This window comes from Oryctolagus cuniculus, chromosome 6, assembly GCF_051225735.1.
Source record: "Oryctolagus cuniculus isolate XC-2025 breed Fujian yellow rabbit chromosome 6, ASM5122573v1, whole genome shotgun sequence".
NCBI classification, from domain to species: Eukaryota; Metazoa; Chordata; class Mammalia; order Lagomorpha; family Leporidae; genus Oryctolagus; species Oryctolagus cuniculus.
This window is the reverse complement of record NC_142872.1, coordinates 28,211,535-28,237,188: the sequence shown is the minus strand read 5'-3', so window position 1 is coordinate 28,237,188 and position 25,654 is coordinate 28,211,535. Positions and strand designations below refer to the sequence as shown.

General features: G+C 46.0%; 1 protein-coding gene across 6 annotated transcripts in view; it reads left to right on the top strand.

Moving 5' to 3' along the window:
* The first annotated feature begins 1,456 nt into the window (after window positions 1-1,456).
* SIL1 (SIL1 nucleotide exchange factor) overlaps window positions 1,457-25,654 on the top strand; it is a 277,751-nt gene continuing 253,553 nt past the window's right edge. For all 6 annotated transcript variants that reach the window (XM_008255099.5, XM_008255096.5, XM_089335931.1 and 3 more), the window contains exon 1: window positions 1,457-1,560. The gene's annotated coding sequence lies outside the window, so the exon portion shown is untranslated. The remainder of the gene's footprint in view (window positions 1,561-25,654) is intronic.

The following is a 25,654-nucleotide window of genomic DNA, read 5'->3' as shown; positions in this document are numbered from 1 at the left end:
TTATTATGTGTCCATGGTTATCCTAGTTAGAGACACAAGCTAGACTCATTCCGGGCCCAGCTACTCTCACAGATCTGGGAGTGAAATGGACGCGTGAGGTCTTCCTCCCCAGGCTGCTACTAGTCAAGGTGAGGTCAGTGGCTGTGAAGTCATTTCCCACTGGTCTGAGGTAGAGGTATGATCAAGAAGGTAAGTGGACTGCTAGAAGCTCCCCTAACTTACCAGAAAGAGAAAGGAATTTCAGATCTCAGCACCAGGTTGATTGCTGTCTTTGGGGGAGGTGTGGGTTTACATTATTCTCCTCACCCCCATTTATGAATGAGCAGGAATCACTGCGTGGGTGTTCTGAGGAGGCAGGCAGCACCCATCTTGTTGGCCTGCTCTAGGCAAGACAAAGGTCCAGCAGGGTGGAACAGTGACAAGAGAACAGGACTTTAGAAGCATCCAAATCTAGCTTGAATTCTGAGCTCTACCACTTGCTGACCATTTGATCTTGTATAATTCCTTTAACTCCTGTGAGCCTCAGGTTCCCCACTTATAAACAGACGATGGGGCTGCGGCTGGGGCTGGGGCTGTGGCGTAGCAGGTGAAGCCACTGCCTGCAGTGCTGGCATCCCATATGGGCGCCGGTTCGAGATCTGGCTGCTCCACTTCTGATCCAGCTCTCTGCTATGGCCTGGGAAAGCAACAGAGGATGGCCCACGTGCGTGGGCCCCTGCACCCACGTGGGAGTCCTGGAAGAAACTCCTGGCTCCTGGCTTTGCATTGGTGCAGCTCTGGCCATTGGGGGCCATCTGGGGGAGTGAGCCAGCGGAAGGAGGACCTCTTTCTCTCCCTCTGACTCTCTGTAACTCTGCCTTTCAAGTGAATAAATCTTTTAAAAAAATGACAGTTCCCATCTTAGAAAATTATGTGAAGTAAATATAATGTATTTACAGCACCTGGCACATATAAATTTATTCAGTTGTAGAGCAGAATTAGAATTGCAGGCGAACTTTCTTATTTTTAAATAATTGGTTGTCAAAACTTACACAATACTCGACTATTTAAAGTGGGTGACACTAGTGGCCTACTTGGCGTCAATTTTCAAAGGACTATTTATTGCTTGAGCCTCAACTTCTGTCTCAAACTGAGTCATAACAGCTTGATTTATTTTTACTCCTACCCCCTCTGGTTTCTTTCTGCGTCTCTTTCCGATAGAAAGAAATTACGCTGTTGAGAAGCCGGGGAAGAAACTTGGAAAACACCCCAGGGCCGTTCGCTCTTTTCGATTTCTCTTACTGCGGCGGAGGGACACACACACACAAAATACCAAGAGGTCGGCGTAGGAAGACGCTAGGGGCGGGGCTAACAGCCGCGAGTGCGCCGAGGGAGCGAAGCGGCCTCCCGCCGACCTGGCCGTCAACAATTGGGCGTGGCTGTAGGCGACGTAATAGCTGCGCGCGCTGCAATTCACGCGGTCGTCGCTGCGTTTGCGCACCGGGAGCTGGTTGCCGCTGCAGCCGCCTGGAATTGTGGGGGTTTTGTCTGCCCCTCGGCTGCCGTGGCGGGAGGCCGCAGGTAGGGGCTGTGAGGGCCACTCGGCCGTGGAACGGGGCGGGGGGCTCAGGGCGCTGCCTGGGCCTCCTCCTGCCAGCGACCTCGGCGCCTTCCCACCGGCGGTCCAGGGTCCCTACACGTTTCCTCTCGTGTCCTAGTCAGCCGGCGCGCTCAGCCCGAGGGCTGCCTTTTCTGACTTGGGCTTCAGCCACCCCTTCCTCGCCAAGTAGATGAGGCAGTGCGAGTGCGAGACTGGCTTTGGGCCTCACGTGTGTTTCCGTTTCCTGCCGTCTCCCCTTCTCCCGGCCTCAGTTTCCGCATCTGTCCTAAGTTACGTGCATCGGTGGATTAGATGGTGCTCTCTGAGACCCCGCCAGTGTTGGCGAGATCTCTTCTGTCCCTTCTCCATCAGGAGTTGTGCCCTGCCTCCTTCAGGTTTCCTCTTGCCCGTTGCGTGTTTGCCTTTGCTCCGGCAGATGGAAGACTTAGGTGTCCTCAGGTCTCAGGGGTTTACGCATCGTCCCTGGGCTGCACCCCTGCGGTTTTGGACTGAACGGCAGTTCCCACGCCAGGTAGTTCCCATTTGGGTGGTCCTGGAACCATTCCTTTGAGAAGCTGTGCTTTAAAAGGCTGGAGGTCAGGACTTACCTAAGAGCACCTGGGATGGGACTCCGTTGGGGAAAGACCAGGAGTCAGGAGATGCCTAACACTTGAGAGACCAGTGGAGGCTTCCTTTACACTATAGGAGGTAGACTGATGCCTTTTGTTTTCACTTTTTAATAAAGATTCATTTGTTTGAGAGGCAGAGTTACAGACTGAGGGCGGAGAGAGACACAGAGAGAGAGAGAGAGGTCTTCCACTCCCAGGTTCACTCTCCAAATAGCTCCATCAGCCGAGCTGGGCAGATCTGAAACCAGGAGCCAGGAGTTTGTTTCAGGCCTCCCACGTGGACGTAGGGGCTCAAGCATTTGGGCCATCTTCACTACTTTCCCAGGCACGTTAGCAGGGAGCTGGATTGGAAGTGGAGCAGCTGGGATATGAACCAGCAGGCATATGGGGTGCTGGCGCCGCAGGCAGAGGCTTAACCTACTACACCATGGTGCTGGCCCCAGTTTAATGCCTTTTGAAATATACATTTACTCAGGCCAGCTCCGTGGCTCACTTGGTTAATTCTCTGCCTGCAGCACAGGCATCCCATATGGGCACCAGGTTCTAGTCCCAGTTGCTCCTCTTCCAGTCCAGCTCTCTGCTGTTGCCCAGGAGGGCAGTGGAGGATGGCTCAAGGGCTTGGGCCCCTGCACCAGCATGGGAGACCAGGAGGAAGCACCTGGCTCCTGGCTTCAGATTGGTGCAGTGTGGTGGCCATTTAGGGGGTGAACTAACTCTGCCTGTCAAATTAAAAAAAAAAAAAAAAAAAGAAATATACATTTACTCATGCAAGATCAGTTTTCTAATAATATATATTTTAAAGATTTGTTTATATGAAAGCCAGAATTATGTACAGAGGGGGAGAGAGCAGTTCCATCTGCTAGTTCACTCTTCAAATGACCACAAAGTCCTGGGCTGGGTCAGGCAGAAGCCAGGAATTTGTAGCCTCATCTGGGTCTACCATGGGAGTGGCAGGGACGCATGCACTTGGGCCATTTTCTGCTGCTTTCTCAGGAACATTAGCAGGGTGCTGGAGTGGAAGTGGAGCAACCAGGATTTGAACCTGGACACAAAGTGGTGCTTATATGGGATGCAGGTATGTTAGCAGGGTAACCCACAGTGCTGGCACTTCTAATAAATATTCTTTTGGATTTTTAATTAATTTATTTATTTGAGAGTTAGAGTTACAGACAGTGAGAGGGAGAGAAAGAGAGAGAGGTCTTCCATCCGCTGGTTCACCCCCCCAAATGGCTGCAAGGGCCAGAGCTGAGCTGATCCAAAGCCAAGAGCCAGGAGCTTCTTCTCTGTCTCCCTCATGGATACAGGGGCCCAAGGACCAGGCCACCTTCTGCTTTCCCAGGCCTCAGCAGAGAGCTGGATCAGAAGAGCAGCCGGGACTACAACCAGCACCCAATTGGGATGCTGGTGCCACAGATGGAGGATTAACCTACTGCACCACAGTTCCAGCCCCTATAAATATATATATATACATTTTTTTTTTTTTTGACAGAGTGGACAGTGAGAGAGAGAGACAGAGAGAAAGGTCTTCCTTTTGCCGTTGGTTCACCCTTCAATGGCCGCCGCGGCCTGCGCACTGCGGCCGGCGCACCATGCTGATCCGAAGGCAGGAGCCAGGAGCCAGGTGCTTCTCCTGGTCTCTCATGGGGTGCAGGGCCCAAGCACTTGGGCCATCCCCCACTGCACTCCCTGGCCACAGCAGAGAGCTGGCCTGGAAGAGGGGCAACCGGGACAGAATCCGGCGCCCCGACCAGGACTAGAACCCGGTGTGCTGGCGCCGCAAGGCGGAGGATTAGCCTAATGAGCCATGGCGCCGGCCCCCAATATATTTTTTTAAAGATTTACTTTATTTATTTGAAAGGGCCGGCACCGCGGCTCACCAGGCTAATTCTCCGCCTTGTGGTGCCGGCACACCGGGTTCTAGTCCCAGTCGGGGCACCAGATTCTGTCCCGGTTGCCCCTCTTCCAGGCCAGCTCTCTGCTGTGGCCAGGGAGTGCAGTGAGGATGGCCCAAGTGCTTGGGCCCTGCACCCCATGGGAGACCAGGAGAAGCACCTGGCTCCTGCCAACAGATCAGCGCGGTGCGCCGGCCGCAGCACGCCGGCCGCGGCGGCCATTGATTGGAGGGTGAACCAACGGCAAAAGGAAGACCTTTCTCTCTGTCTCTCTCTCTCACTGTCCACTCTGTGAAAAAAAAAAAAAAAAAAAGAAACAGTGAGAGGTGGAGATAGAGAGGTCTTCCATCTGCTGGTTCACTCCCCAGATGGCTGGAACAGTTGGAGCTGCACTGATCTGAAGCCAGGAGCCAGAAGCTTTCTCCAGGTCTCCCACGTGGTTGCAGGGGCCCAAGGCCTTGAGCCATCTTCTGCTATCCCAGGCCATAGCAGAGAGCTGGATTAGAAGAGGAGCAGCTGGGACTGGAACCGGCGCCCATTTGGGATGCTGGTGCTTCAGGCTAGGGCCTTAACCTGCTACGCCACAGCGTCAGCACCCCTCCCCAATTTTTTTTTAAGAGTTATTTATTTATTTGAAAGAGTTACAGGGAGGGAGAGAGAGAAAGGGGAAGGGGAGAGGGAAGGAGGGAAGGAAGGAGATCTTCCAGTGGGTCACTCAAATGGCTGTAACGGCTGGAGCTAGGCCAGTCAGAAGCCAGGAACTTCTGGGTCTCCCACGTGGGTGCAGTGGCCCAAACATGTGGGCCATCTTCTACTGCTTTTCTAGGCCATAGCAGAGAGATTGGAAGTGGAGTAGCTGGGATTTGAACCAGTACCCATGTGGGATGCTGGCACTGCAAATGGCTTTACCTGCTATGCTGCAGTGCCAACCCTTCTAATAAATATTTCTAAATGCCTGATTTTGATCCATGCCCAGCTGGCTTTCTCATGTTAATAAACAAAACCATAAACTGCTTTGAGGGATGGAGAGGGTTATGTTAACCATAGCTAGACAGCAGAATGAATTTTCCGTATTTGCTTGGATAAACTGATAACGTTTATAAATACTGTGTGAAATATCCTCACCTGTCTCGTCAAGAGATGGAAGTGCAGTGAAAGTGAGACTTTATTTTCATTGATATTACAAGATCAAATGTTGGATGATCAGGCACACTGGGAGCAGTTACAGTAAGCAATTCATAACCTAGCCCATAGATCCCTCCCCCAGTTCCTTGTTGGCTAAATGCTATGTGGTGTACAAGCTTACTGGACCTAACATAAGTTGCCTGAGTTACAGAGTCACTTCCTTCTCTCTAATTTCTTCTTGGGAGTTGGCTATTCCATAATATCCTGCTTGCCTAGTGACTTTTGCTACTTTGTGAGTCAGCTAACAATTTTCAATTCTGTGTTGAAAATGCACAGCCAGACATTTTTCACAATACTAAAATTATTTGTTTTGACAGTGAAAATGTGTGTGTGTGCATACACTTTTTTTGTTTTCTGATAATAGTATAGCCAGATTCTGAAATAAGATTTTCCTGGGAGCCAGGGTATAACCATATTAAGATTGATATTTTTTTAAATAAAGATTTACTTGTTTTATTTGAAAGAGTTAAAATTAGAGAGGGAGAGAGAGAGGAGAGAGATCTTCCATCTGCTGGTTCACTCCATGTATGGGCACAACAATCAGGACTAGGCCAGGCTGGAGCCAGGAGCGAGGAGCTGTGGGTTTGGGGTCTGAGCACTTGGACCATCCTCCACTGCTTTTCCAGGTGCATTAACAGGGAGCTGGATCAGAAGTGAAGTAGCCAGTATTTGAAGCAGTGCCCATATAAATACTGACACTGCAGATGGCAGGCTAACCTGTTGTGCCACAGCACTGGACCCTGGTATTGATGTTTGTGTAACCTGGGTCAGAAGTTGGTTTGTGGTTTCAGTTGAGAACATGGCCACACCAGATTTATTCTAACCTTTCTTTCAGATGCTTAGTGAATTTAATCTTCTAATTAGTACAAGTGCTGTTCTGATGAAGTTGGCAAGAAATAAAGACTTGGTACCCTCATTTTATGGATGATTGGAACAGAATATGTGAAGAGGCATGTGGCAGCCCAAGAAAGAAAACTTGCCTGCTACTTTGATACCTTTTTTCCTCCTCTTCCCTGCTGTTGGTTGAAGGCCAACTATTTGCAGAGGCCAACTTTGAGCCTTGATATGTTTCATTGGCAGGAAAAAGACTAATTAAGTAAAAATAAAAACTACCAAAATGGTTTTTAAAACAACAAACATTCCATACTTGATCGTCCAATGATAGTTGTCCTTTTAGAGTGATGTGTGTAGGAGTGGGCCGTGGGGGTTGAGGGTGGCATCACGGAGGTGATACGGCCATTGGCCAAGACAGTTTTGAAAATCTACCTCGGGATTATTTGCAGAGACATTTTTGAGCTATTGGAGAGATTGGTCTCATTAATATGTGGAATCGTACTATTATTTTTACAAACCACAAATGACATAGTTTGGCAACTTTGTCCTCTGACTGGTTTTCAGGTGAGTCAGTAGTTCTTTTGAGGTGGACATCATGCATTTTCAAGTGTGGAGAATGTGTTTTGCCTGCGAGTCTACCACTTATTAGCTGTATGACTTTGGATAAGATACTCACCTCTTAGATTCCCCTGCATAAAAGTAGGAGTAATACTTTACTTGCAAGGGTTGTTAAAGGAGAGAATACACACGAAAGATCTTGGGATGCAGGAAATCAATACATGTTTTCACTCTCAAAGAATGAAGAATTTTCTGTTAGAATATTCAGAAGAACAGGGCAGTATCTAATGGGAAGTGTACTATTTCCCAAATATGTTGATACCTTCCAGTTGTCTTTTTCATGTTTGTGGATTTGTACTCTCACCTTGCCTTTTTCTTCATTTGTTTTCTATCCTTCCTGGGTGAAGCTGTGTTGCAGAGGCTGTCTGCCAGTCTCTTGGAATAAGCCTCTTTGCAGGAGAGCTAATCTGAACATTCTTAAAATGCTAGCTGCTTGGTTGTGTATTCCTGGGGATTTTTCTCTGGGGTTTCAGCTAGTGCTTAGATCACGCTCTACAGCGCAGGCATCTCTAACTCCTGGATTTGGTGTCAATTTGAATACCTGTCCTTGTGGAGCTAATCTTTTTCTCTTTCTGAGTGAGGATGAATACTTCATCCTTCTCTGACTCAGCCTTAAGCTGCAAGCCTTAGTCTTTCACAGCAGAGAGCTTTGTGTTTTAATTATATGTGGTCTGAAGAGGGACTATCCTCCCCTTTTCTTTTCTGCATTTACTTTCACCAAGGATTTCACTTCTGAGTGGGGAAGCAGGAGGATAGCCTGTTGCTGCTGTTTAGGTGAGGCTGTGGGTAACCCGGAGTCCTAGCATCAACACTGAGTTTGTCTTTGGGACAAAAAATTAATACAATTATAAAAAATTTATTTAAAAAATTCACACTGCCCAGACACTTGTAGAGGACTGTGGAATTTTCCTGACTTTTGAGGAGTTTACACTTGGCATTCTCACTCATTCAGTTTTCTATCCTGGAGACAGAATCCAGTGGCAACAGAGCTATGGTCAGTGCAGACTTGTAGTTCCTTCAGGTTCCAGCTCATAGACAAGGGTGTGGTTTTACTAGCTGGCCATGTCTGCTTTCATCTTCCTAATACTGCCTTTCACTTTGGGGTTGAGAAGGAAGAGGTGTAATCCATGCACAAGTAACATTCTGTGTCAAGGCCTTTGTGGAGGTCAGGGGCTGAGAGTGCTGAGCATAGTGCTGGGCAAATGGAAAATGCCAGTCATCTCAATAATGTTACAGATGTGTGGTAAATTCTTCATGACAGCTGCCATGTTTCTCGGTGTCACCTCATTTGTGAAATGGGAATGCCTTCATTAATCTCTCCTGTAGAAAGGATGAACAATCATTCCAGTTTGACCAGGGTAGAAGGATTTTCCAGGAGTAAGACTTTTGGTAACAAAACCAGTAAAGTCCAGGCAACCCAGGACGAGTTGGTCACTTTACCCATAGCTTATGCAAATCAATGTATATGCTGTTTTTTGGGAACTGTTTTCAGCCATTTGGATTCATCTAATCAGTGTTTCTCAGCCTTTTGTTCATTATCACATTTTGAGGCTCTTTTCCTAATTGTCCACTTCCCCATGGAATTTTAATGCCACAGATATACTCTGTACTGTGTACCAGGGCAGTTTTCATCCCCTCAGGTGATACTGTACCCTTTGAGAATGCATAATCTTTTGTTTAGAGATTTATTTTTTTCTCAGAAACTTTTTATTTAAGGTATACAAACTTCATATATTTCATAAATACAACTTTAGGAAAACAGTGATTCTTCCCACCATACCCCCCCTCCCTTCCTCCTCCCTCTCCTTTTCCCATCCTTATTTTTTTTCTATGATCTATTTGCAGTTAACTTTATATACATATGATTGTCTATATTTAATAAAGATTTCAACAAACAGTATGAAGAAAACAAAAACCAAACCTGTTCCTCAACAGTTAAGGCTGTTCAAAGTCATTGCTTCTCATTGTGTCAGTTTCACTATGATAGAGTACTTTTTAGGTGCTCCATTAATTACCACAGATCAAAGAGAACATATGGTATTTGTCCTTTTGGGACTGGTGTGATGTTTTCCAGCTTCATACATTTTTTTGCAAATGACAGGATTTCATTTTTTAATTTACTGCTGTGTAGTATTCCATGGTGTACATATCCCATAATTTCTTTATCCAGTCTTCATTTGGCAGACTTTTGGATTGATTCCATATTTTAGCTATTATGAATTGAGCTGCAATAAACATGGGGGTACAGTTAACTCTTTTGTATGCTGATTTCATTTACCTTGGGTAAATTCCCAGGGATGGGCTGGCTGGGTCATATGGTAGGTCTGTATTCAGATTTCTGAGATATCTCCATCTTGTCTTCCACAGTGGCTGTACCAGTTTATATTCCCACCAACGGTGGATTAGGGTACCTTTTACATCACATCCTTGCCTGCATTCGTTTGTTGATTTCTGTATGAAAGCCATTCTAAGGGGGATGAGGTAAAAACCTCACTGTAGTTTGGATTTGCATCTCCCTGATGGCTAGCGATCCTGAGCATTTTTTCACGTGTCTGTTGGCCATTTGGATTTCCTCTTTTGAAAAATGCCTGTTTAAGTCCTTTGTCCATTTCTTAACTGGGTTGTTTGTTTTGTTGTTGTTGAGTTTCTTGAGCTTTTATATATTCTGATTATGAATCCTTTATCATTCATATAGTTTGCAAATAATTTCTCCCACCCTGTTGGTTGCCTCTTCACTTTGCTGAGTGTTTCTTTTGCAGTGCAGAAACTTCTCAGTTTGATATAATCCCGTTTGTCAATTTTGGCTTTGATTGCTTGTGCCTCTGGGGTATTTCCCAAGAACTCTGCCTATGCCAATATCTTGCAGGGTTTCCCCAGTGTTCTCTATTAATTTGATGGTATTGGGTCATAGATTTAGATCTTTGATCCATTTTGTATAAGGTGTTACGTAGGCATCTTGCTTCATACTTCTGCATGTGGCAATCCAGTTTTCTCAGCACCATTTGTTGTAGAGACTATCCTTGCTCCAGGGATTGATTTTAGCTCCTTTGTCAAAGAAGTTGGTTGTAAATGCGTGGGTTGATTTATGGCATTTCTACCCATCTGTTTTTGTGCCAGTTCCAGGCTATTTTGATTATAACTGCCCTGTAGTATGTCTTGAAATCTGGTATTGTGATGCCTCCAGCTTTGTTTTTGTTGTCTAAGATTGCTTTAGCTATTTGGAATCTCCTGTGTTTCTGTATGAATTTCAGCATTGTTTTTTCTATATCTGAGAAGAATGTCCTTGGTGTTTTGATGGTTTCACATTGAATCTGTAGACTGCTTTTGGTAGGATGGACATTTTGATGGTATTGATTCTTCTAATCTATGAACATGAAAGATTTTTCTATATTTTGGTGTCTTCTTTGGTTTCTTCCTTTAATGTTTTACTATTCTAATCGTAGAGATCGTTAATGTCTGTGGTTAAATTTATTCCAAGGTATTTTATTTTTTTGGTAGCTATTGTGAATGGGATTGATCTTAGAAGCTCTTTCTCAGCCATGGTATTGTCTGTGTATAGAAAGGCTATTGATTTTTGTGTGTTGATTTTATATTATACTATTTTACCAAACTCTTCTATGAGTTCCAATAGTCTCTTAGTGGAGTCTTTTGGATCCCCTATATGTAGAATCATGTCAGCAGCAAATAAGGATAGTTTGACTTCCTCCTTCCCTATTTGTGTCCCTTTGATTTTTTTTTTTCCCTAATGGCTCTGGCCAAAACTTCCAGTACTGTATTTACTAGCAGTGGTGAGAGTGGGCATCCTTGTCTGGTTCTGGATGTTAGTGGGAATGCTTCCAAATTTTCCCCATTCATTAGGATGCTGGCCATCATAAATTGCCTTGATTGTGTTGAGGAATGTTCCTTCTATATCCAATTTACTTAAGGTTTTAATCATGAAAGGATGTTGTATTTTATCAAATGCTTTCTCTGCATCTATTGAGATAATAATCTGGATTTTGTTCTTCAATTGGTTAATGTGCTTGGTCCAGGTGAATGATCTTTCTGATGTGTTGTTTGATTCAATTGGCTAGTATTTTGTTCAGGATTTTTGTGTCTGTGTTCATCAGGGAAATTGGTCTGTAGTTTTCTTTTGTATCTTTTTCAGGTTTAGGAATTAAAGTGATAGTGGCTTCATAGAAGGAGTTTGGGAGGATTCTTACCTTTTAATTGTTTTGAGTATCTTGAGAAGGATTGGAATTAGTACTTCTTTAAATGTCTGGTAAAATTCAGCAGTGAAACCATTCAGTCCTGAGTTTTTCTTTGTTGGGAGGTCTTTATTACTGATTGAATTTCTGTTTAGGTTTTCTATGTCTTTATGGCTCATTTTAATTAGGTATGTGTCCAGGAATCTGTCCATTTCCTCTTGTTGGCATACAACTCTTTGTGGTTGTTTCTGATGATTGTTTTTATTTTTATGGTATCTGTTGTTATATTTCCTTTTTCTTCTCTCATTTTGTTGATTTTGATCTTCTGCTTCTTTTTCTTGATTAGTTGGGGCAATGATGTGTCAGTTTTGTTTATTTTTTCAAAAAAACTGGTTCTTAATTTTGCTAGTCTTTTGTATTCTTTGTTTCAATTTTGTTTATTTTCTAATTTTAATTGTTTCTTTACTCCTAATTTTTGGTTTGGTTTAATGTTTTTCTAGGTCCTTGGGATGCATCGATGGGCCATTTATTTGGTGCCTTTCCAATTTCCTTTTTTTTTAAAGGATTTTTAAAATTAATTAATTAATTAATTTGACAGAGTTACAGACAGTGAGAGGGAGAGACAGAGAGAAAGGTATTCGATCTGCTGGTTCTCTCCCCAGATGGCCACATTGGCCAGAGCTGGGCTGACCCAAAGCCAGGAGCCTCTTCTGGATCTCCCACACAGGTGCAGGTGCCCAAGCACTTGGGCAATCCTATACAGCTTTCCCAAGCCATAGCAGAGAGCTAGATAGGAAGAGCAGCAGCTGGTACTAGAACTGACACCCATATGGGAAGCTGGCATTGCAGGCAGAGGATTAACCTACTGTGCCACAGCGCCATCCTCCGATTTTTCATGTAGGCACCAGTTGCTATAAATTTTGTTCTTAGCATTGCTTTTGCTATATCCCATAAGTTTTGATATGTTGTATTGTCATCTTCATTTGTTTCCAGAAATGTTTTTATTTTTCTTTTGATTTCTTCTGTGACCTACTGTTCATTCAGGAGCATGTTTTTCATTCTTCATGTGTTTGCATATGTTCTGGAGATTCTTGAATTGTTGATTTACAGCTTCATTTCATTGTGGTCAGAAAAGATGAGTGGTATTATTTCGATTTTTTTTTTTGAATTTGCTGAGACTTGTTATGCCCTAGCATGTGGTCTGTCCTAGAGAAAGAGCCATACACTGGTGAGAAGAGTGTGTATTTTGCAACTGTAGGATGACAAGTTCCGGCCGGCACCGCGGCTCACTAGGCTAATCCTCCGCCTGCGGCGCTGGCACACCGGGTTCTAGTCCAGGTCAGGGCGCTGGATTCTGTCCCGGTTGCCCCTCTTCCAGGCCAGCTCTCTGCTATGGCCCAGGAGTGCAGTGGAGGATGGCCCAAGTGCTTGGGCCCTGCACCCACATGGGGGAACAGGAGAAGCGCCTGGCTCCTGGCTTTGGATCAGCGTGGTGCACTGGTTGCAGCGCGCCAGCCGCGGCGGCCATTGGAGGGTGAACCAATGGCAAAGGCAAAGGAAGACCTTTCTCTTTGTCTCTCTCTCTCACTGTCCACTCTGCCTGTCAAAAAAAAAAAAAAAAAAAAAAGACAAGTTCCATAGGTATCTGTTAGGTCCATTTGGTCAATAGTGTCTGTGTTTTTTTTTTTTTTTTAATATTTAGTTATTTATTTGAAAGTCAGAGTTATACAAAGAAAGGAGAGGCAGAGAAAGAAAAGTCTTGCATCCACTGGTTCATTCCTTAGTTGGCTGCAACAACTGGAGCTGTGCTAATCTGAAGCCAGGAACCAGGAGCTTCCTCTGGGTCTCCCATGCGGGTGCAGGGGTCCTTGGGCCAACTTCTACTGCTTTCCCAGGGCATAGCAGAGAGCTGGATCAGAAGTGGAGCAGCCGGGACTTGAATCGGTGTCCATATAGGATGCTGGCACTGCAGGCGGTGGCTTTACCTGCTACACCACAGCACCAGCCCCTATTAACTCTGTTGTTTCCTTGCTTATTTTAAATCTGGTTGATCTGTCCATTGCTGAAAGTGGGGTGTTGAAGTCCCTCATTACTATTTTTTAATACTTATTTATTTGAAAGAGTTACACGGAAGGGGGTGGTGTCTTCCATCCGATGGTTCACTCTCCAATTGGCCGCAACATTTGGAGCTGTGCCGAACTGGAGCCAGGAGCCAGGAGCTTTTCTGGGTCTCCCCATGTGGGTGCAGGGGCTCAAGGACTTGAGCCATGTTCTTCTTCCTCTTCTTCTTCTTCTTCTTTTTTTTTTTTTAATTTTATTTATTTGAAAGACAGAGTTATAGAGAGAGGTAGAGACAAAGAGGTCTTTGATCTGCTGGTTCACTCCCCAGATGGCCACAAAGGCCGGAGCTGTGCTGATCCAAAGCCAGGAACCAGGATCTTCTTCTGGGTCTCCCACGTGTGTGCAGGGGCCCGAGGACTTGGGCCATCTTCTACTGCTTTCCCAGGCTATAGCAGAGAGCTGAATTGCAAGAGGAATAGCTGGGACTAGAACCAGTGCCCATATGGGATGCCAGTGCTTCAGGCCAGGACTTTAACCCACTGTGCCACAGTGCTGGTCCACCTCATTACTATTATATTGGAATGTATGTCTCCTTTTAGATCCCTTAACATTTCTTTTAAATAGCCAGGTGCCCTGTAGTTAGGTGCATATCCATTTATTATATTCACATTTTCCTGTTGAATTGATCCCTTAGTCATTGCATAGTGCCCTTCTTTGTCTCTTTTAGCAGTTTTTGTGTTACAGTCTGTTTTGTCTGATACTTAGATAGCTACACCAGCTCTTTTTTGTTTCTGTCAGCATGGGATATCTTTTTACATCCTTTCACTTTCAGTCTGCATCTTTATTTGTTGCTGAGATATGTTTCTGGTAGGCAGCAAATAGGTAGGTTTTGTTTTTTAATTAATTCTGCCAATTTGTACCTTTCAACTGGAGAGTTGAGGCTATTTACATTCAAGTTGACTATTGGTAAGTAACAACTTGGCCCTGCCATTTTCCCATAAATATTCCTATTGTTTCCTTTGTACTTTTTTTTTGGGGGGGGGGGACAGGCAGAGTGGACAGTGATAGAGAGAGACAGAGAGAAAGGTCTTCCTTTGCCGTTGGTTCACCCTCCAATGGCCGCCATGGCTGGTGCGTTGCGGCCGGCCGGCGTACTGCACTGATCCGAAGCCAGGAGCCAGGTGCTTCTCCTGGTCTCCCATGGGGTGCAGGGCCCAAGGACTTGGGCCATCCTCCACTGCACTCCCTGGCCACAGTAGAGAGCTGGCCTGGAAGAGGGGCAACTGGGACAGAATCTGGTGCCCCGACTGGGACTAGAACCTGATGTGCCGGTGCCGCAGGCGGAAGATTAGCCTAGTGAGCCGCGGCGCCAGCCTCCTTTGTACTTTTAGTGGGAAATTTTCTGCCTTCACCTTCTTTCATAGTGATGAGCATATTTCTGTGTTTATGTGTGTAGCACATCCTTAAGCATCTTTTATAAGGCTGGACAAGTGGTGACAAATTGTTTTAATTTCTATTTGTTATGGAAGATCTTTATTTCGCCTTTATTCATAAATGAGAGCTTTGCAGGGTACAGTATTCTGAGTTGACTTTCTCTCTCTCTCTCTCTTTTTTAAAGATTTATTTTATTTGAAAGGCAGAGTTACAAAGAGGCAGAGGCAGAGAGAGAGAGAGAGAGAGGTCTTCCATCCACTGGTTCACTCTCAGATGGCTGCAATGGTCGGAGCTATGTCGATCTGAAGCTAGGAACCAGGAGCTTCTTCTAGTTCTCCCACATGGGTGCAGGGGCCCAAGGAGTTGGGCCTTCTTCTACTGCTTTTCCAGGCCATAGCAGAGAGCTGGATCAGAATTGGAGCAGCCGGGACTCAAACGGGCACCCATATGGGATGTGTGTACTGCAGGCAGCAGCTTTACCCACTATGCTACAGTGCCAGCTCGGACTTTTTTTCTCTTAAGACTTGAAATTTATCTTGCCATTTTCTCCTAGCCTGTACGGTTTTTGATGAGAAGTCAGCTTTGAGTCTAATTAGTGATTCTCTGAAAAGTAATCTGGCATTTCTCTTGTGTACATTTTAGAATCTTTTCTGTGGAGAGTTTGACTACAATGTGTCGTGGTGAAGATCTTTTCTGTTCATGTCCATTTGAAATTCTGTGTGCTTCCAGTACTTGGATTTCTCTTTCTTTCTCCAAATTAGGGAAGTTTTCTGTAATTATTTCACTAAAAAGGCTTTCTAATCCATTCTCTTTTTGCATACCTTCAGGAATTCTTAAGATCCTTATGCTGGGTCATTTGATACCAACCCATAGATCTCTTCTATTATTTTTTGTGTTTTTTAAATATGAATTTATTTATTTGAAAGTCAGAGTTACACACAGAGAGAAGGAGAGGCAGAGAGAGAGAGAGAGAGAGAGAGAGGGAGGGAGGTCGGGAGGGAGGGAGGTCGGTCTTGCATCTGCTGGAGCTGTGTTGATCTGAAGCCAGGAGCCAGGAGCTTCCTTTGGGTCTCCCACTTGGGTACAGGGACCCAAGGACTTGGGCCATCTTCTACTGCCTTCCCAGGCCACAGCAGAAAGCTGAATAGGAAGTGGAGCAGATGAGACTCGACCCAGCATCCATATGGGATGCTGGCACTGCAGGCAGCAGCTTTACCTGCTACGCCACAGTGCCGGCCTTTGTTACTAGTTTTACAGTTTTCTAATTTCTTCTTTTTTTTGGTCTGACTGTAAAATTTCTAATGATTTGTCTTCCAACTCAGATAATCTTTTTTCTGCCTTACCAAGTCTGTTGTTAAGGTTTTCCACCACATTTTTTATTCATTCTATTGAATTCTTCATTTCTAATATATTGTTTTGATTTCTCTTTGAAATCTCAATTTCATGGGAAAAATTTTTGTTCATATCATGTATGGATTTCTTTAATTTGTAGATTTGTTTCTGATTACTTTTAAGTAATCTTATAATCTTTTTTTTTGAATTCTGTTTCTGGCATGTTTTCAATTTCTTCATCTTCACATTCTAATACTGAAGTGTTGTATTCCTTTGGAGGAATCATGTTGTCTTCCTTATTCTTGTTTCATGAATTGCCACTTTTATTATTAGGTATTTGTGGAGATACTTGTTGACTGTTGACTCCCCCCCCCCCCATGGCTTTTGTCTTTGAACCACACCTTTGTGGCTTAGTGGAGTGTCTGCTCTTTCAGTGAATACCCAGAGGTATGTGATGGGTGTGGCCAGGGAGTTCTGTTTAGTGCTCCAGGGTGAGGGCATGTCCAAGGTAATACCCAAGTTTGGCAAGGTAAATCTCTCTCCCTCTCTCTCTCTTAAAGATTTATTTATTTACTTGGAAGAGTTACACAGAGAGGAGAGGCAGAGAGAGACAGAGAGGTCTTTTTTTTTTTTTTTATCTTTTGACAGAGTGGACAGTAAGAGAGAGAGAGAGAGAGAGAGAGAGAGAAAGGTCTTCCTTTTGCCGTTGGTTCACCCTCCAATGGCTGCCAGGGCCGGCGCGCTGCCGCCGGTGCACCGTGCTGATCCGATGGCAGGAGCCAGGTACTTATCCTGGTCTCCCATAGGGTGCAGGGCCCAAGGACTTGGGCCATCCTCCACTGCACTCCCTGGCCACAGCAGAGAGCTGGCCTGGAAGAGGGGCAACCAGGACAGAATCCGGTGCCCCGACTGGGACTAGAACCCGATGTGCTGGCGCCGCAAGGCGGAGGATTAGCCTACTGAGCCGCAGCGCCGGCCGAGAGAGGTCTTCTATATCTGCTGGTTCACTTCCCAGTCGGCCACAATGGCCGGAGCTGTGCAGATCCAAAGCCAGGAGCCAGGAGCTTCTTCCAGGTCTCCCATGTGTGTGCAGGGGCCCAAGGACTTGGACCATCTTCTACTGCTTTCCCAGACCATAGCATTGAGCTGGATCAGAAGTGGAGCAGCTGGGACTTTAATCGGTACCCTTATGGGATGCTGGCACTGCAAGCGGTGGCTTTACCTGCTACACCACCGTGCTGGCCCCTCTCACTCTCTTTTTATCAGAAGGTATGTTTGATCTGCTTTGTTGGTATAATCTTACAATCACCTCCTTTACTCCAAGGAGACCAATACCTGGGTGCTAGCCCATGTGGGTACAGTATTCATCTGCACTGCCAGAAGAATTACACAAAGGATTCATGCAATTCTCTGTGTGAGCATAGATCCCACAGCAATGACCCTCACCAGGGTATCAGGGAGCCCCGAGTGTGTGGAGCCAGCCACATCCTGCACCCTCCCACACAGCCACAGTGTTTTCACAGTCCCAGCACACGAGGCTCCCACAGTCAGGTCTACTTGCTGGCTGTTAGGTGACTAAGAAAGTTCTTGATTGTTCTTTTGAATCAGCACTTATTAGCACAGGCAGAGGAACATCACAGCAGTCAGTGAACCCCTTCTCTGTCTCCAGATAGTTTGCCTTCTTTGTCTTGTGATGGGGGAAAGATTCTAGAAACTGGAAGAAGAATCTGAGATGCATCTGAAAGGTCTGGTGAGGAAGACCGATGCCAGTGGACTTCACTTCATCACTGGCCTTCATCTCTTGCTTAAATGCTTCTAATTTCAGTGAGGTCCCCAAGGAGAAAATAGCTATCTGGGCCGGCACCGCGGCTCACTAGGCTAATCCTCCGCCTTGCGGCGCCGGCACACCGGGTTCTAGTCCCCGTTGGGGCGCCGGATTCTGTCTCGGTTGCCCCTCTTCCAGGCCAGCTCTCTGCTGTGGCCAGGGAGTGCAGTGGAGGATGGCCCAAGTCCTTGGGCCCTGCACCCCATGGGAGACCAGGATAAGTACCTGGCTCCTGCCATCGGATCAGTGTGGTGCGCCGGCTGCAGCGGCCATTGGAGGGTGAACCAATGGCAAAAGGAAGACCTTTCTCTCTCTCTCTCTCACTGTCTACCCTGCCTGTAAAAAAAAAAAAAAAAAAAAAAAAGCTATCTGACCCTACTCTAGAAAACTAGCAGGCTTCATTCCAGCAGAAGTAACGTAAAGTAATATAATCAATATGGACTACATTGATTGGTCATGCTTTGAGTCCAGTGGGTAGTAGATATTGGAAGCTTAAGGGGCCAACTCCTAAGCAAGGTATTTAAAGTTGGTTTTGATTCCCTTACTCCCCAATCTCCTCATGAGGAGTTGGCTTTCCATCCTTGGACCCAGCTGCTGAAGTCTAAGTTGGAATATTGGGCTGCAAGTGATTATCCTAGAGGTCTTTATTTCCTTGCAAACATCAAAGCTGTGTTTGGGTCAGCTCTGAGGAATGGCTCTTTGTTGGTACCTCCTTGGCTAAGTTGAAGAGTATTGAGATACCCTTTTAGTTCTATCTCTGCCCAAGGCCTCAGTTTTACATTGGATGTGTCCCAGCTTTTTTTTTTTTTTTTTTTTTGATTTATGCATTTACTTGAAAGAGTTACACAGAGAGAGGAGAGGCAGAGAGAGAGAGGGAGGGAGGGAGTGAGGGAGGGAGGTCGGTCAGTCGGTCAGTCGGTCAGTCGGTCAGTCAGTCGGTTGGTCTTCCATTTGCTGGTTCACTCCCTAGTTGGTTGCAACAGCCAGAGCTGTGCCAATCCGAAGCCAGGAGCCAGGAGCTTCTTCCAGGTCTCCTACATGGGTGCAGGGACCCAAGGACTTGGGCCATTTTCTACTGCTTTCCCAGACCTTAGCAGAGAGATGGATCGAAAGTGGAGTAGCCGGGACTAGAGCCGGCGACCATATGGGATGCTGGCACTGCAGGTGGCGGCTTTACCTGCTTTGCCACAGCGCTGGCCCCTGTGTTCCAGCTTTATTCTCAACCCCAGAATTGAAGTGGGCCACATAATTTTTTTAGGGCCATCCATATGTTAGTGGGACTCTAGTGAGGGCTGGGGCACAAGCAGAGGTGTTCACTAAGGGTGGCCATAGAAGTTGTGAGAATTGTTTAAAGTATTGTAAAGATACAAGATGCTTTTGAGTTAAAAATTTCCAGGGGAGCTACTGGCCCCTTCTCTAGTGACTTGCTTTGTACATTATCTTAACCGTGACTGTTAAGGGTTTTGGCTGGCATGCTGTTTTATTTTCCTCCTTAGGATGAAGTATTTAGTCTTGCTCTTATCTCAGAGGAAACACATTTTTAAAAACCCTATTTAAAAATTATTTTCATTTTATTTGAAAAGCAGAAAGACAGAGAAAGATCTTCGATCCATTGTTTCACGCCCCACATGCTTATGAAGCCTAAAGTTGAACCCAGGCACTCTGATATGCTCCAGGTAGCATCTTGGCTGCTGTGCCAGATGCCAGCCAGAAAAACACTTGAAAGTCTTCCCTGTGTTAGAAACAAAGAAATCATGTTCAGGTCAGACATCTATGTTTTCCATAAAGAATGGGGCCATATGCACAAGCTGGTGGTCCACGAAAACCTTTTGTGCATCTCTAAAAGAAAAGAGAAAGAATGAATGTATGACAAGTGGTTTAGGAACACTTGAAGTCAGGCTCAGTGGGATTCATATTCTGTTACTGACTTACTAGCTGTCAGAACATGGGTAATTTACTTAATGTTTATTGTGTATTAGTTTCATGACCTATAGAAAGATAATAGTAACACTTATTTTTGTAGCTGCCTTAAGAATTAAGAGATATAGGGGCTGGTGCTGTGGCATAGTGGGTACAGCCACTGCCTGCAGTGCTGGCCTCCCATATGACTGCTGGTTCGAGTCATAGCTGCTCCACTTCTGATCCAGTTCTCTGCTGGGAAAGCAGCAGAAGATGGCCCAAGTCCTTAGGCCCCTGCACCTGCATGGGAGACCCAGAGGAGGTTTCTGGCTCCTGGCTTCGGATTGGCACAGCTCTGGCTGTTGCGGCCAATTGGGGAGTGAACCAATGAATGGAAGACCCCCATCCCCCACCTTTCCTTCTCTCTGTTTGTAACACTGACTATCAAATAAATAAATAAACCTTTTTTTTTTTTTTTTTTTAAAAAGAGAGAATTAAGAGATATAAGCAAGCAGGCACCGCGGCTCACTAGGCTAATCCTCTGCCTGCATCGCTGGCACCATGGGTTCTAGTCCCAGTTGGGGCGCCGGTTCTGTCCCAGTTGCTCTTCTTCCAGTCCAGCTCTCTGCTGTGGCCCGGGAAGGCAGTGGAGGATGGCCCAAGTGCTTGGGCCCTGCACCCGCATGGGAGACCAGGAGGAAGCACCTGGCTCCTGGCTTCGGATCAGCACCGTGCGCCAGCCGTAGCAGCCATTTGGGGGGTGAATCAACGGAAAAAGGAAGACCTTTCTCTCTCTCTCTCTCTCTCACTATCTAACTCTGCCTATTTAAAAAAAAAGAGAGAGAGAGAGATATAAGCAGAAAGTACTTCCTCTGGCCAGAGGAAGGCTCTAAATTGTCATCAGTGGTGACGAAAATAGCAGTTTCTAGTTCCTGACACAAGACTTGATTTGAGGGTAGGTTATGCTGACCAAACAGGTTTTGACCATCACTTCATTGTCGTCTTTGTGAGTCAGTTTGTCATTCTTATCGATAATTATAGTCACTCATGTGGACAACTAACTGCAGGTTGTGAATAGCAAGGAACTTTATGGCTTCCCTGCCATCTCCTTCCTTCTTTTGTTTAGTTTTCACCTTTTTCAGGCTTATTCTAACAGGAGCCTGAGCTGGCAGGCCATGTTTTGTGTCTAGTGTCTGACCTGGGATTTTAATGGAGCAGGGCTGGCTCATCCAGAGCCTGCCTGGGGGCCCTCTTGACAGTGTGTTCTCATCTCTTGGTTTCTGCTCTTCAGCCAGACATAAAGCAATTAGCTCATTAAGGGAACTTTGACTTCCATCACGGCTTTCCTCTGATTTGTATGCCCATTTCTGGTCCTTGTGCAAGGTCAGAGAGGCATAGTCAAATACACTGACCTGGATTTTGTACTGTCTTTCCCTTTGATATTTACAACAGGTTCACTGTAGCGATAGGAATGGGGGGGGGGGTATGTCCCTGAAACCATTCCTGTTATATGAATCTGAAGCTGAGTTTCTAAAAAATCTGAGTATACAACTATAGTCTATACCTTTCAGAATGAAATAAATAAGTTAAAAGCTGTTTATTTTGAAAAAGGCTAGTCTGAATTACAAGAGGGCCAGCCCTGTGTCGTAGGGGGTTAAGCCACCATCTGCAGCACCAGCATCCCATGTGGTGGCTGGTTTGAATCCTGGCTGCTCCTCTTCTGATGCAGCTCCCTGCTAATGTGCCTGGGAAAACAAGCAGCAAGGGATGGCCTAGGTGCTTGGGTCCCTGCACCGTGAAGCTCCTAGCTCCTGGCTCCTGGTTGTGGTCTAGCCTCTCCCTGGCTTTGACAGCCATGTAGGCAGTGACCAGTCATTGGAGGATCTCTCTCTCTCTGCTCCTGTCTCTCTAACTCTAACTTTCACATAAAAACATCTTTAAAAAATAGGAATTAGAGGATTTTTAATGCAATGACATTGTATTAAAGTTTTGACAGCCTTCTGCGATATCTTCTTGACTGGGTTTGACTGCTTTTCCTGTTTTCTATTACTTTTGAGCTACTGCAGAAACCTCTTCCTATTTCTTGCTTCAGTTTCTTTGAGGACATCTTGTACCAGTGCCCCTTTGGGACTGCCTATATGCAGTGCTGATCAGATAACACTGCTGCTTGGAATCCTTCCATGGTACCCACTGGCTGTGGAATAAACCCAAATGTATCAAATTGTCTTGGTACCGCAAGCTTATACAATATATTCCTATCCTGATACTTTTATTATATCCTACACCATCACCTACACATATTCTGTGCTTCTGACAAATTGGACCATATGGTCCTCCATATATGCCTCGTGTGTGTATCTCTACCAGTTCTTTTGCCTAGAGTACTTTATCCTTAGTGCTCTATGTCAGGCCTCAGCCTTCATACCTCCTCATCTCTATTCACATAGCAACAGCTTGATTATAGAATCCATTACCCTTTATTCTGATTTGTTATCTGTCTCTTTTTATATGAGCTTCTCAAGGATATGGACTGTGCTTTATTACATGTCTCCCAGAATAATGCTGAGTATGGTATAGACAACATAAATGTTGATAGATGAATGAAAACCCAAGAAATGATAGGATTCCTGTTGCATTCCCACTTCTTCCCCAGCAACAATGACTCTGACTCCTTAGAGTAAGTCTTATGCTCCCAGCTGGATTAGAAATTCCTAGAGGGCAGAGACAGCATCCTTGATCTTCTTTGGGCACCCTGCCCTCAGCATGATTCTTGTCACATAGAGGGTGTTCAACAAGTGCTTGTGACTTATGGAGTCCTGCTGTTTGGCCAGCTGATGGGCCTGCCAGTTGCTTAGCCTCTTCTCTCACTGGCTGGAGATCTCCAACTCAGATGTTTTCAGGGTCTAATGGGAAACAATGTGAGGTGCTTTGGAATGGCAGGCCTGTCCACCTAAAGTGCTTGTCTGTTCTGTGAGGGACAGTTGCTTCTCAGCCTGTCACTGTCATGGGTGAGTATGACTCCAGTGGCCTCATCAACTCATACTACAGTAGAAGCCAGCAATCCAGATTTTTTGTGAAATTTCTGAGGACTACCACAACACATATGTGGTCCATGTTTGATCTAGAGGCTACCTGTATGACTTTGAGTAGTGGCTGGCATTTTTCACCTTTAAGGTCCCTATGCATAAATAAAGGGAAGGGCACATAACGTGAAAGCCTTGAGGGACTTTTGGTAAAAGGCTAGCTGTGAAAGTGTTTTGTAATTTTAGTATGGGCAGTGACTCTGTCTTTCTGGCCAGGTCTTGTGGAACATTGTGTGTGGTTTGTCCTTTGTCCTCCCTTGCATTCTAATTTCACTGGGCTATGAAAAGGAACTCTAATGATGGTTCTCAAGGACCTCTGTGATTTTTGCCCTTTTGCTCTTTCTCTGCTGAGGTAGCTTTGACAGTTGCTGCAGCTTCTGACTACTATGAAGGAACTGGTGGTCAGGCTGATACAGCTTGAGGTCCCAGAGACCACTGTTGTTAATAACATGTCTGAGAAGGAGCTCTAGGTGAACAAATAGGACTGGAAGAGAAATGTACTGAACAAAGACATTGCCTAGATGGGGCCAGCTAGGGGGCAAAGCCGGTGACAGCCGGAAGGAGGAAGTCTGCTCCTCTGTGAGACCTTCTGTGGGATGATAGCCTCCGACTGTCTCATTCTGTTTACAATCCCTAAGTGACCCGGCAAGGTTTAATTGCTTGGCATTGCCTTTTAGGTCTGAATGTATTTTTGTTAATGGCTTCCCATTTGAGGCAGAAACTAGCTGATTGGAGGGAATATTTCTGGAGGAATACATGAGAAACTAGAAATGGTGGTTGTCTCTGGTGAGGGGGTCCTGGCTGGCTAGAGAATGGGGGAGGAGGGAGACTGACTTTTTGTGTTATATGCCTTTTCTTTCTTTTCTTTTCTTTTTCTTTTTTTTTTTTTTTTTTAAGATTTATATTTACCTGAAAGAGTTACACAGAGAGAGAAGGAGAGGCAGAGAGAGAGGTCTTCCATCCGCTGGGTCACTCCCCAACTGGCTGCAACTGTCAGAGCTGTGCCAGTCAGGAGCCAGGAGCCTCCTCTGGGTCTCCCATGTGGGTGCAGGGGCCCAAGGACTTGGGCCATCTTCTACTGCTTTCCCAGGCCACAGCAGAGAGCTGGATCGGAAGTGGAGCAGCTGGGACTTGAACCCGCACCTATATGGGATGCAGGCTTTGCAGGCGGCGGTTTTACCCACTACTACACAGCACTGGCCCCTTGTATGCCTTTTCATATCTGAACCATGTGCATGTATTTTATTTATTTTTAAAGATTTATTTACTAGAAAGGCAGAGTAGGGGCTGGTGCTGTGGTGTAGTGGGTAAAGCTGCTGCCTACAGTGCCAGCATCCCATATAGGCACCAGTTGGAATCTTGGCTGCTCTACTTTCTATCCACCTTTTTGCTATGGCCTGCAAAAGCAGTAGAAGATGGCCAAAGTCCTTGGGCCCCTGCATCCACGTAGGAGACCCAAAGGAAGCTCCTGGCTCCTGGCTTTGGATCGGTGCAGCTCCAGCCATTGCAGCCATCTGGGGAGTGAACCTGTGGATGAAAGACCCCTCTCTCTCTGCCTCTGCCTATCTGTAACTCTGACTTTCAAGTAAACAATTAAAATTTAAAAGAGGCAAAGTGACAGCAATAGAGATCTTCTATCTGCTGGTTTACTACAGCAGCCAGAACTGAGCCAGGCTGAAGCCAGCAGGCCAGGAACTCCATCAGGGTCTCCCATGTGGGTGAGAGGGACCGAAGAACTTGGACCATCTTCTATTGCCTTCCTACATGCGTTAGAAGGAAGCTGGAGGCTGGCACCGTGGCTACTAGGCCAATCCTCTGCCTGCAGCGCTGGCACTCCGGGTTCTAGTCCTGGTTAGAGTGCCGGTTCTGTCCCGGTTGCTCCTCTTCCAGTCCAGCTCTCTGCTGTGGTGCGGGAAGGCAGTGGAGGATGACCCAAGTGTTTGGGCCCTGCGCCCACATGGGAGACCAGGAGAAAGCACCTAGCTGCTGGCTTTGGATCAGCGCAGCATGCCGGTCGTAGCGGCCATTGGAGGGTGAACAAACGGGAGGAGGACCTTTCACTCTGTCTCTCTGTCTCTCTCTCACTGTCCACTCTGCCTGTCAAAAAAAAAGGGGGGGGCTGGACCAGCAGCAGAGTAGCTGGGACAGGAACTGACATTCTGAAATGTACCATAGCATTGGTCCCTGTTATTTATTTATTTATTTTTTTTAGTTTACCTGAGCAAACCCTCATCTGGTTTCCTCCTCAGAATTCAAGTGTGGCTTTCTCTGCAAACTCCTGGATCCAGTCACTACAGTTCACCTTTTGGGTTTCAGTTTTGCCTTTCTGCTCCCAGGAAGCTGAAGGTTTCTCACCCAAGGATCTTTGAAGTATATTTTGTATTTTAGTTTTCAGAGGGCTTCTGGAAAGATGAGTTTAGACCATCCTTAGAACATCACCATTTTATGGTGGTCAAAAATAGAGCTTTGAAGAATGCAGATGACTGCTCTAGGGTCCTCCAGCCAGCCAGGGGAGTGCTGTGGCCAGTCCAGGTAGTGTTGCCGCATGTTCCTGCCCCTTGCTTATAGTTTTTATGCAATGAGCAAGTCCTATCTTGGGATTCTCTCTGGCTTTCCAGAGCTATTTCAGTTGGGGCAAGAGTGGGGCTCAAGGCTGGCGCCGCAGCTCACTAGGCTAATCCTCTGCCTTGCGGTGCTGGCACACCGGGTTCTAGTCCCGGTCGGGGCACCAGATTCTGTCCCAGTTGCCCCTCTTCCAAGCCAGCTCTCTGCTGTGGCCAGGGAGTACAGTGGAGGATGGCCCGTGTGCTTGGGCCCTGCACCCCATGGGAGACCAGGATAAGTACCTGGCTCCTGCCATCGGATCAGCGTGGTGGGCTGGGTGCAGTGCGCCAGCCGCGGCGGCCATTGGATCTGTCTCTTTCTCTCACTGTCCACTCTGCCTGTCAAAAAAAAAAAAAAAAAAAAAAAAAAGAGTGGGGCTGTAATGTTCCCTCTTGCTCTCTTGGTCTGTGCCTTCCCCTGCTCAGGACTCATAGTTGTAAGACCTGTCTTCCCTGGAGAATAGGGGTGAGGAGGGTTTCTCTGTTGCTTGGG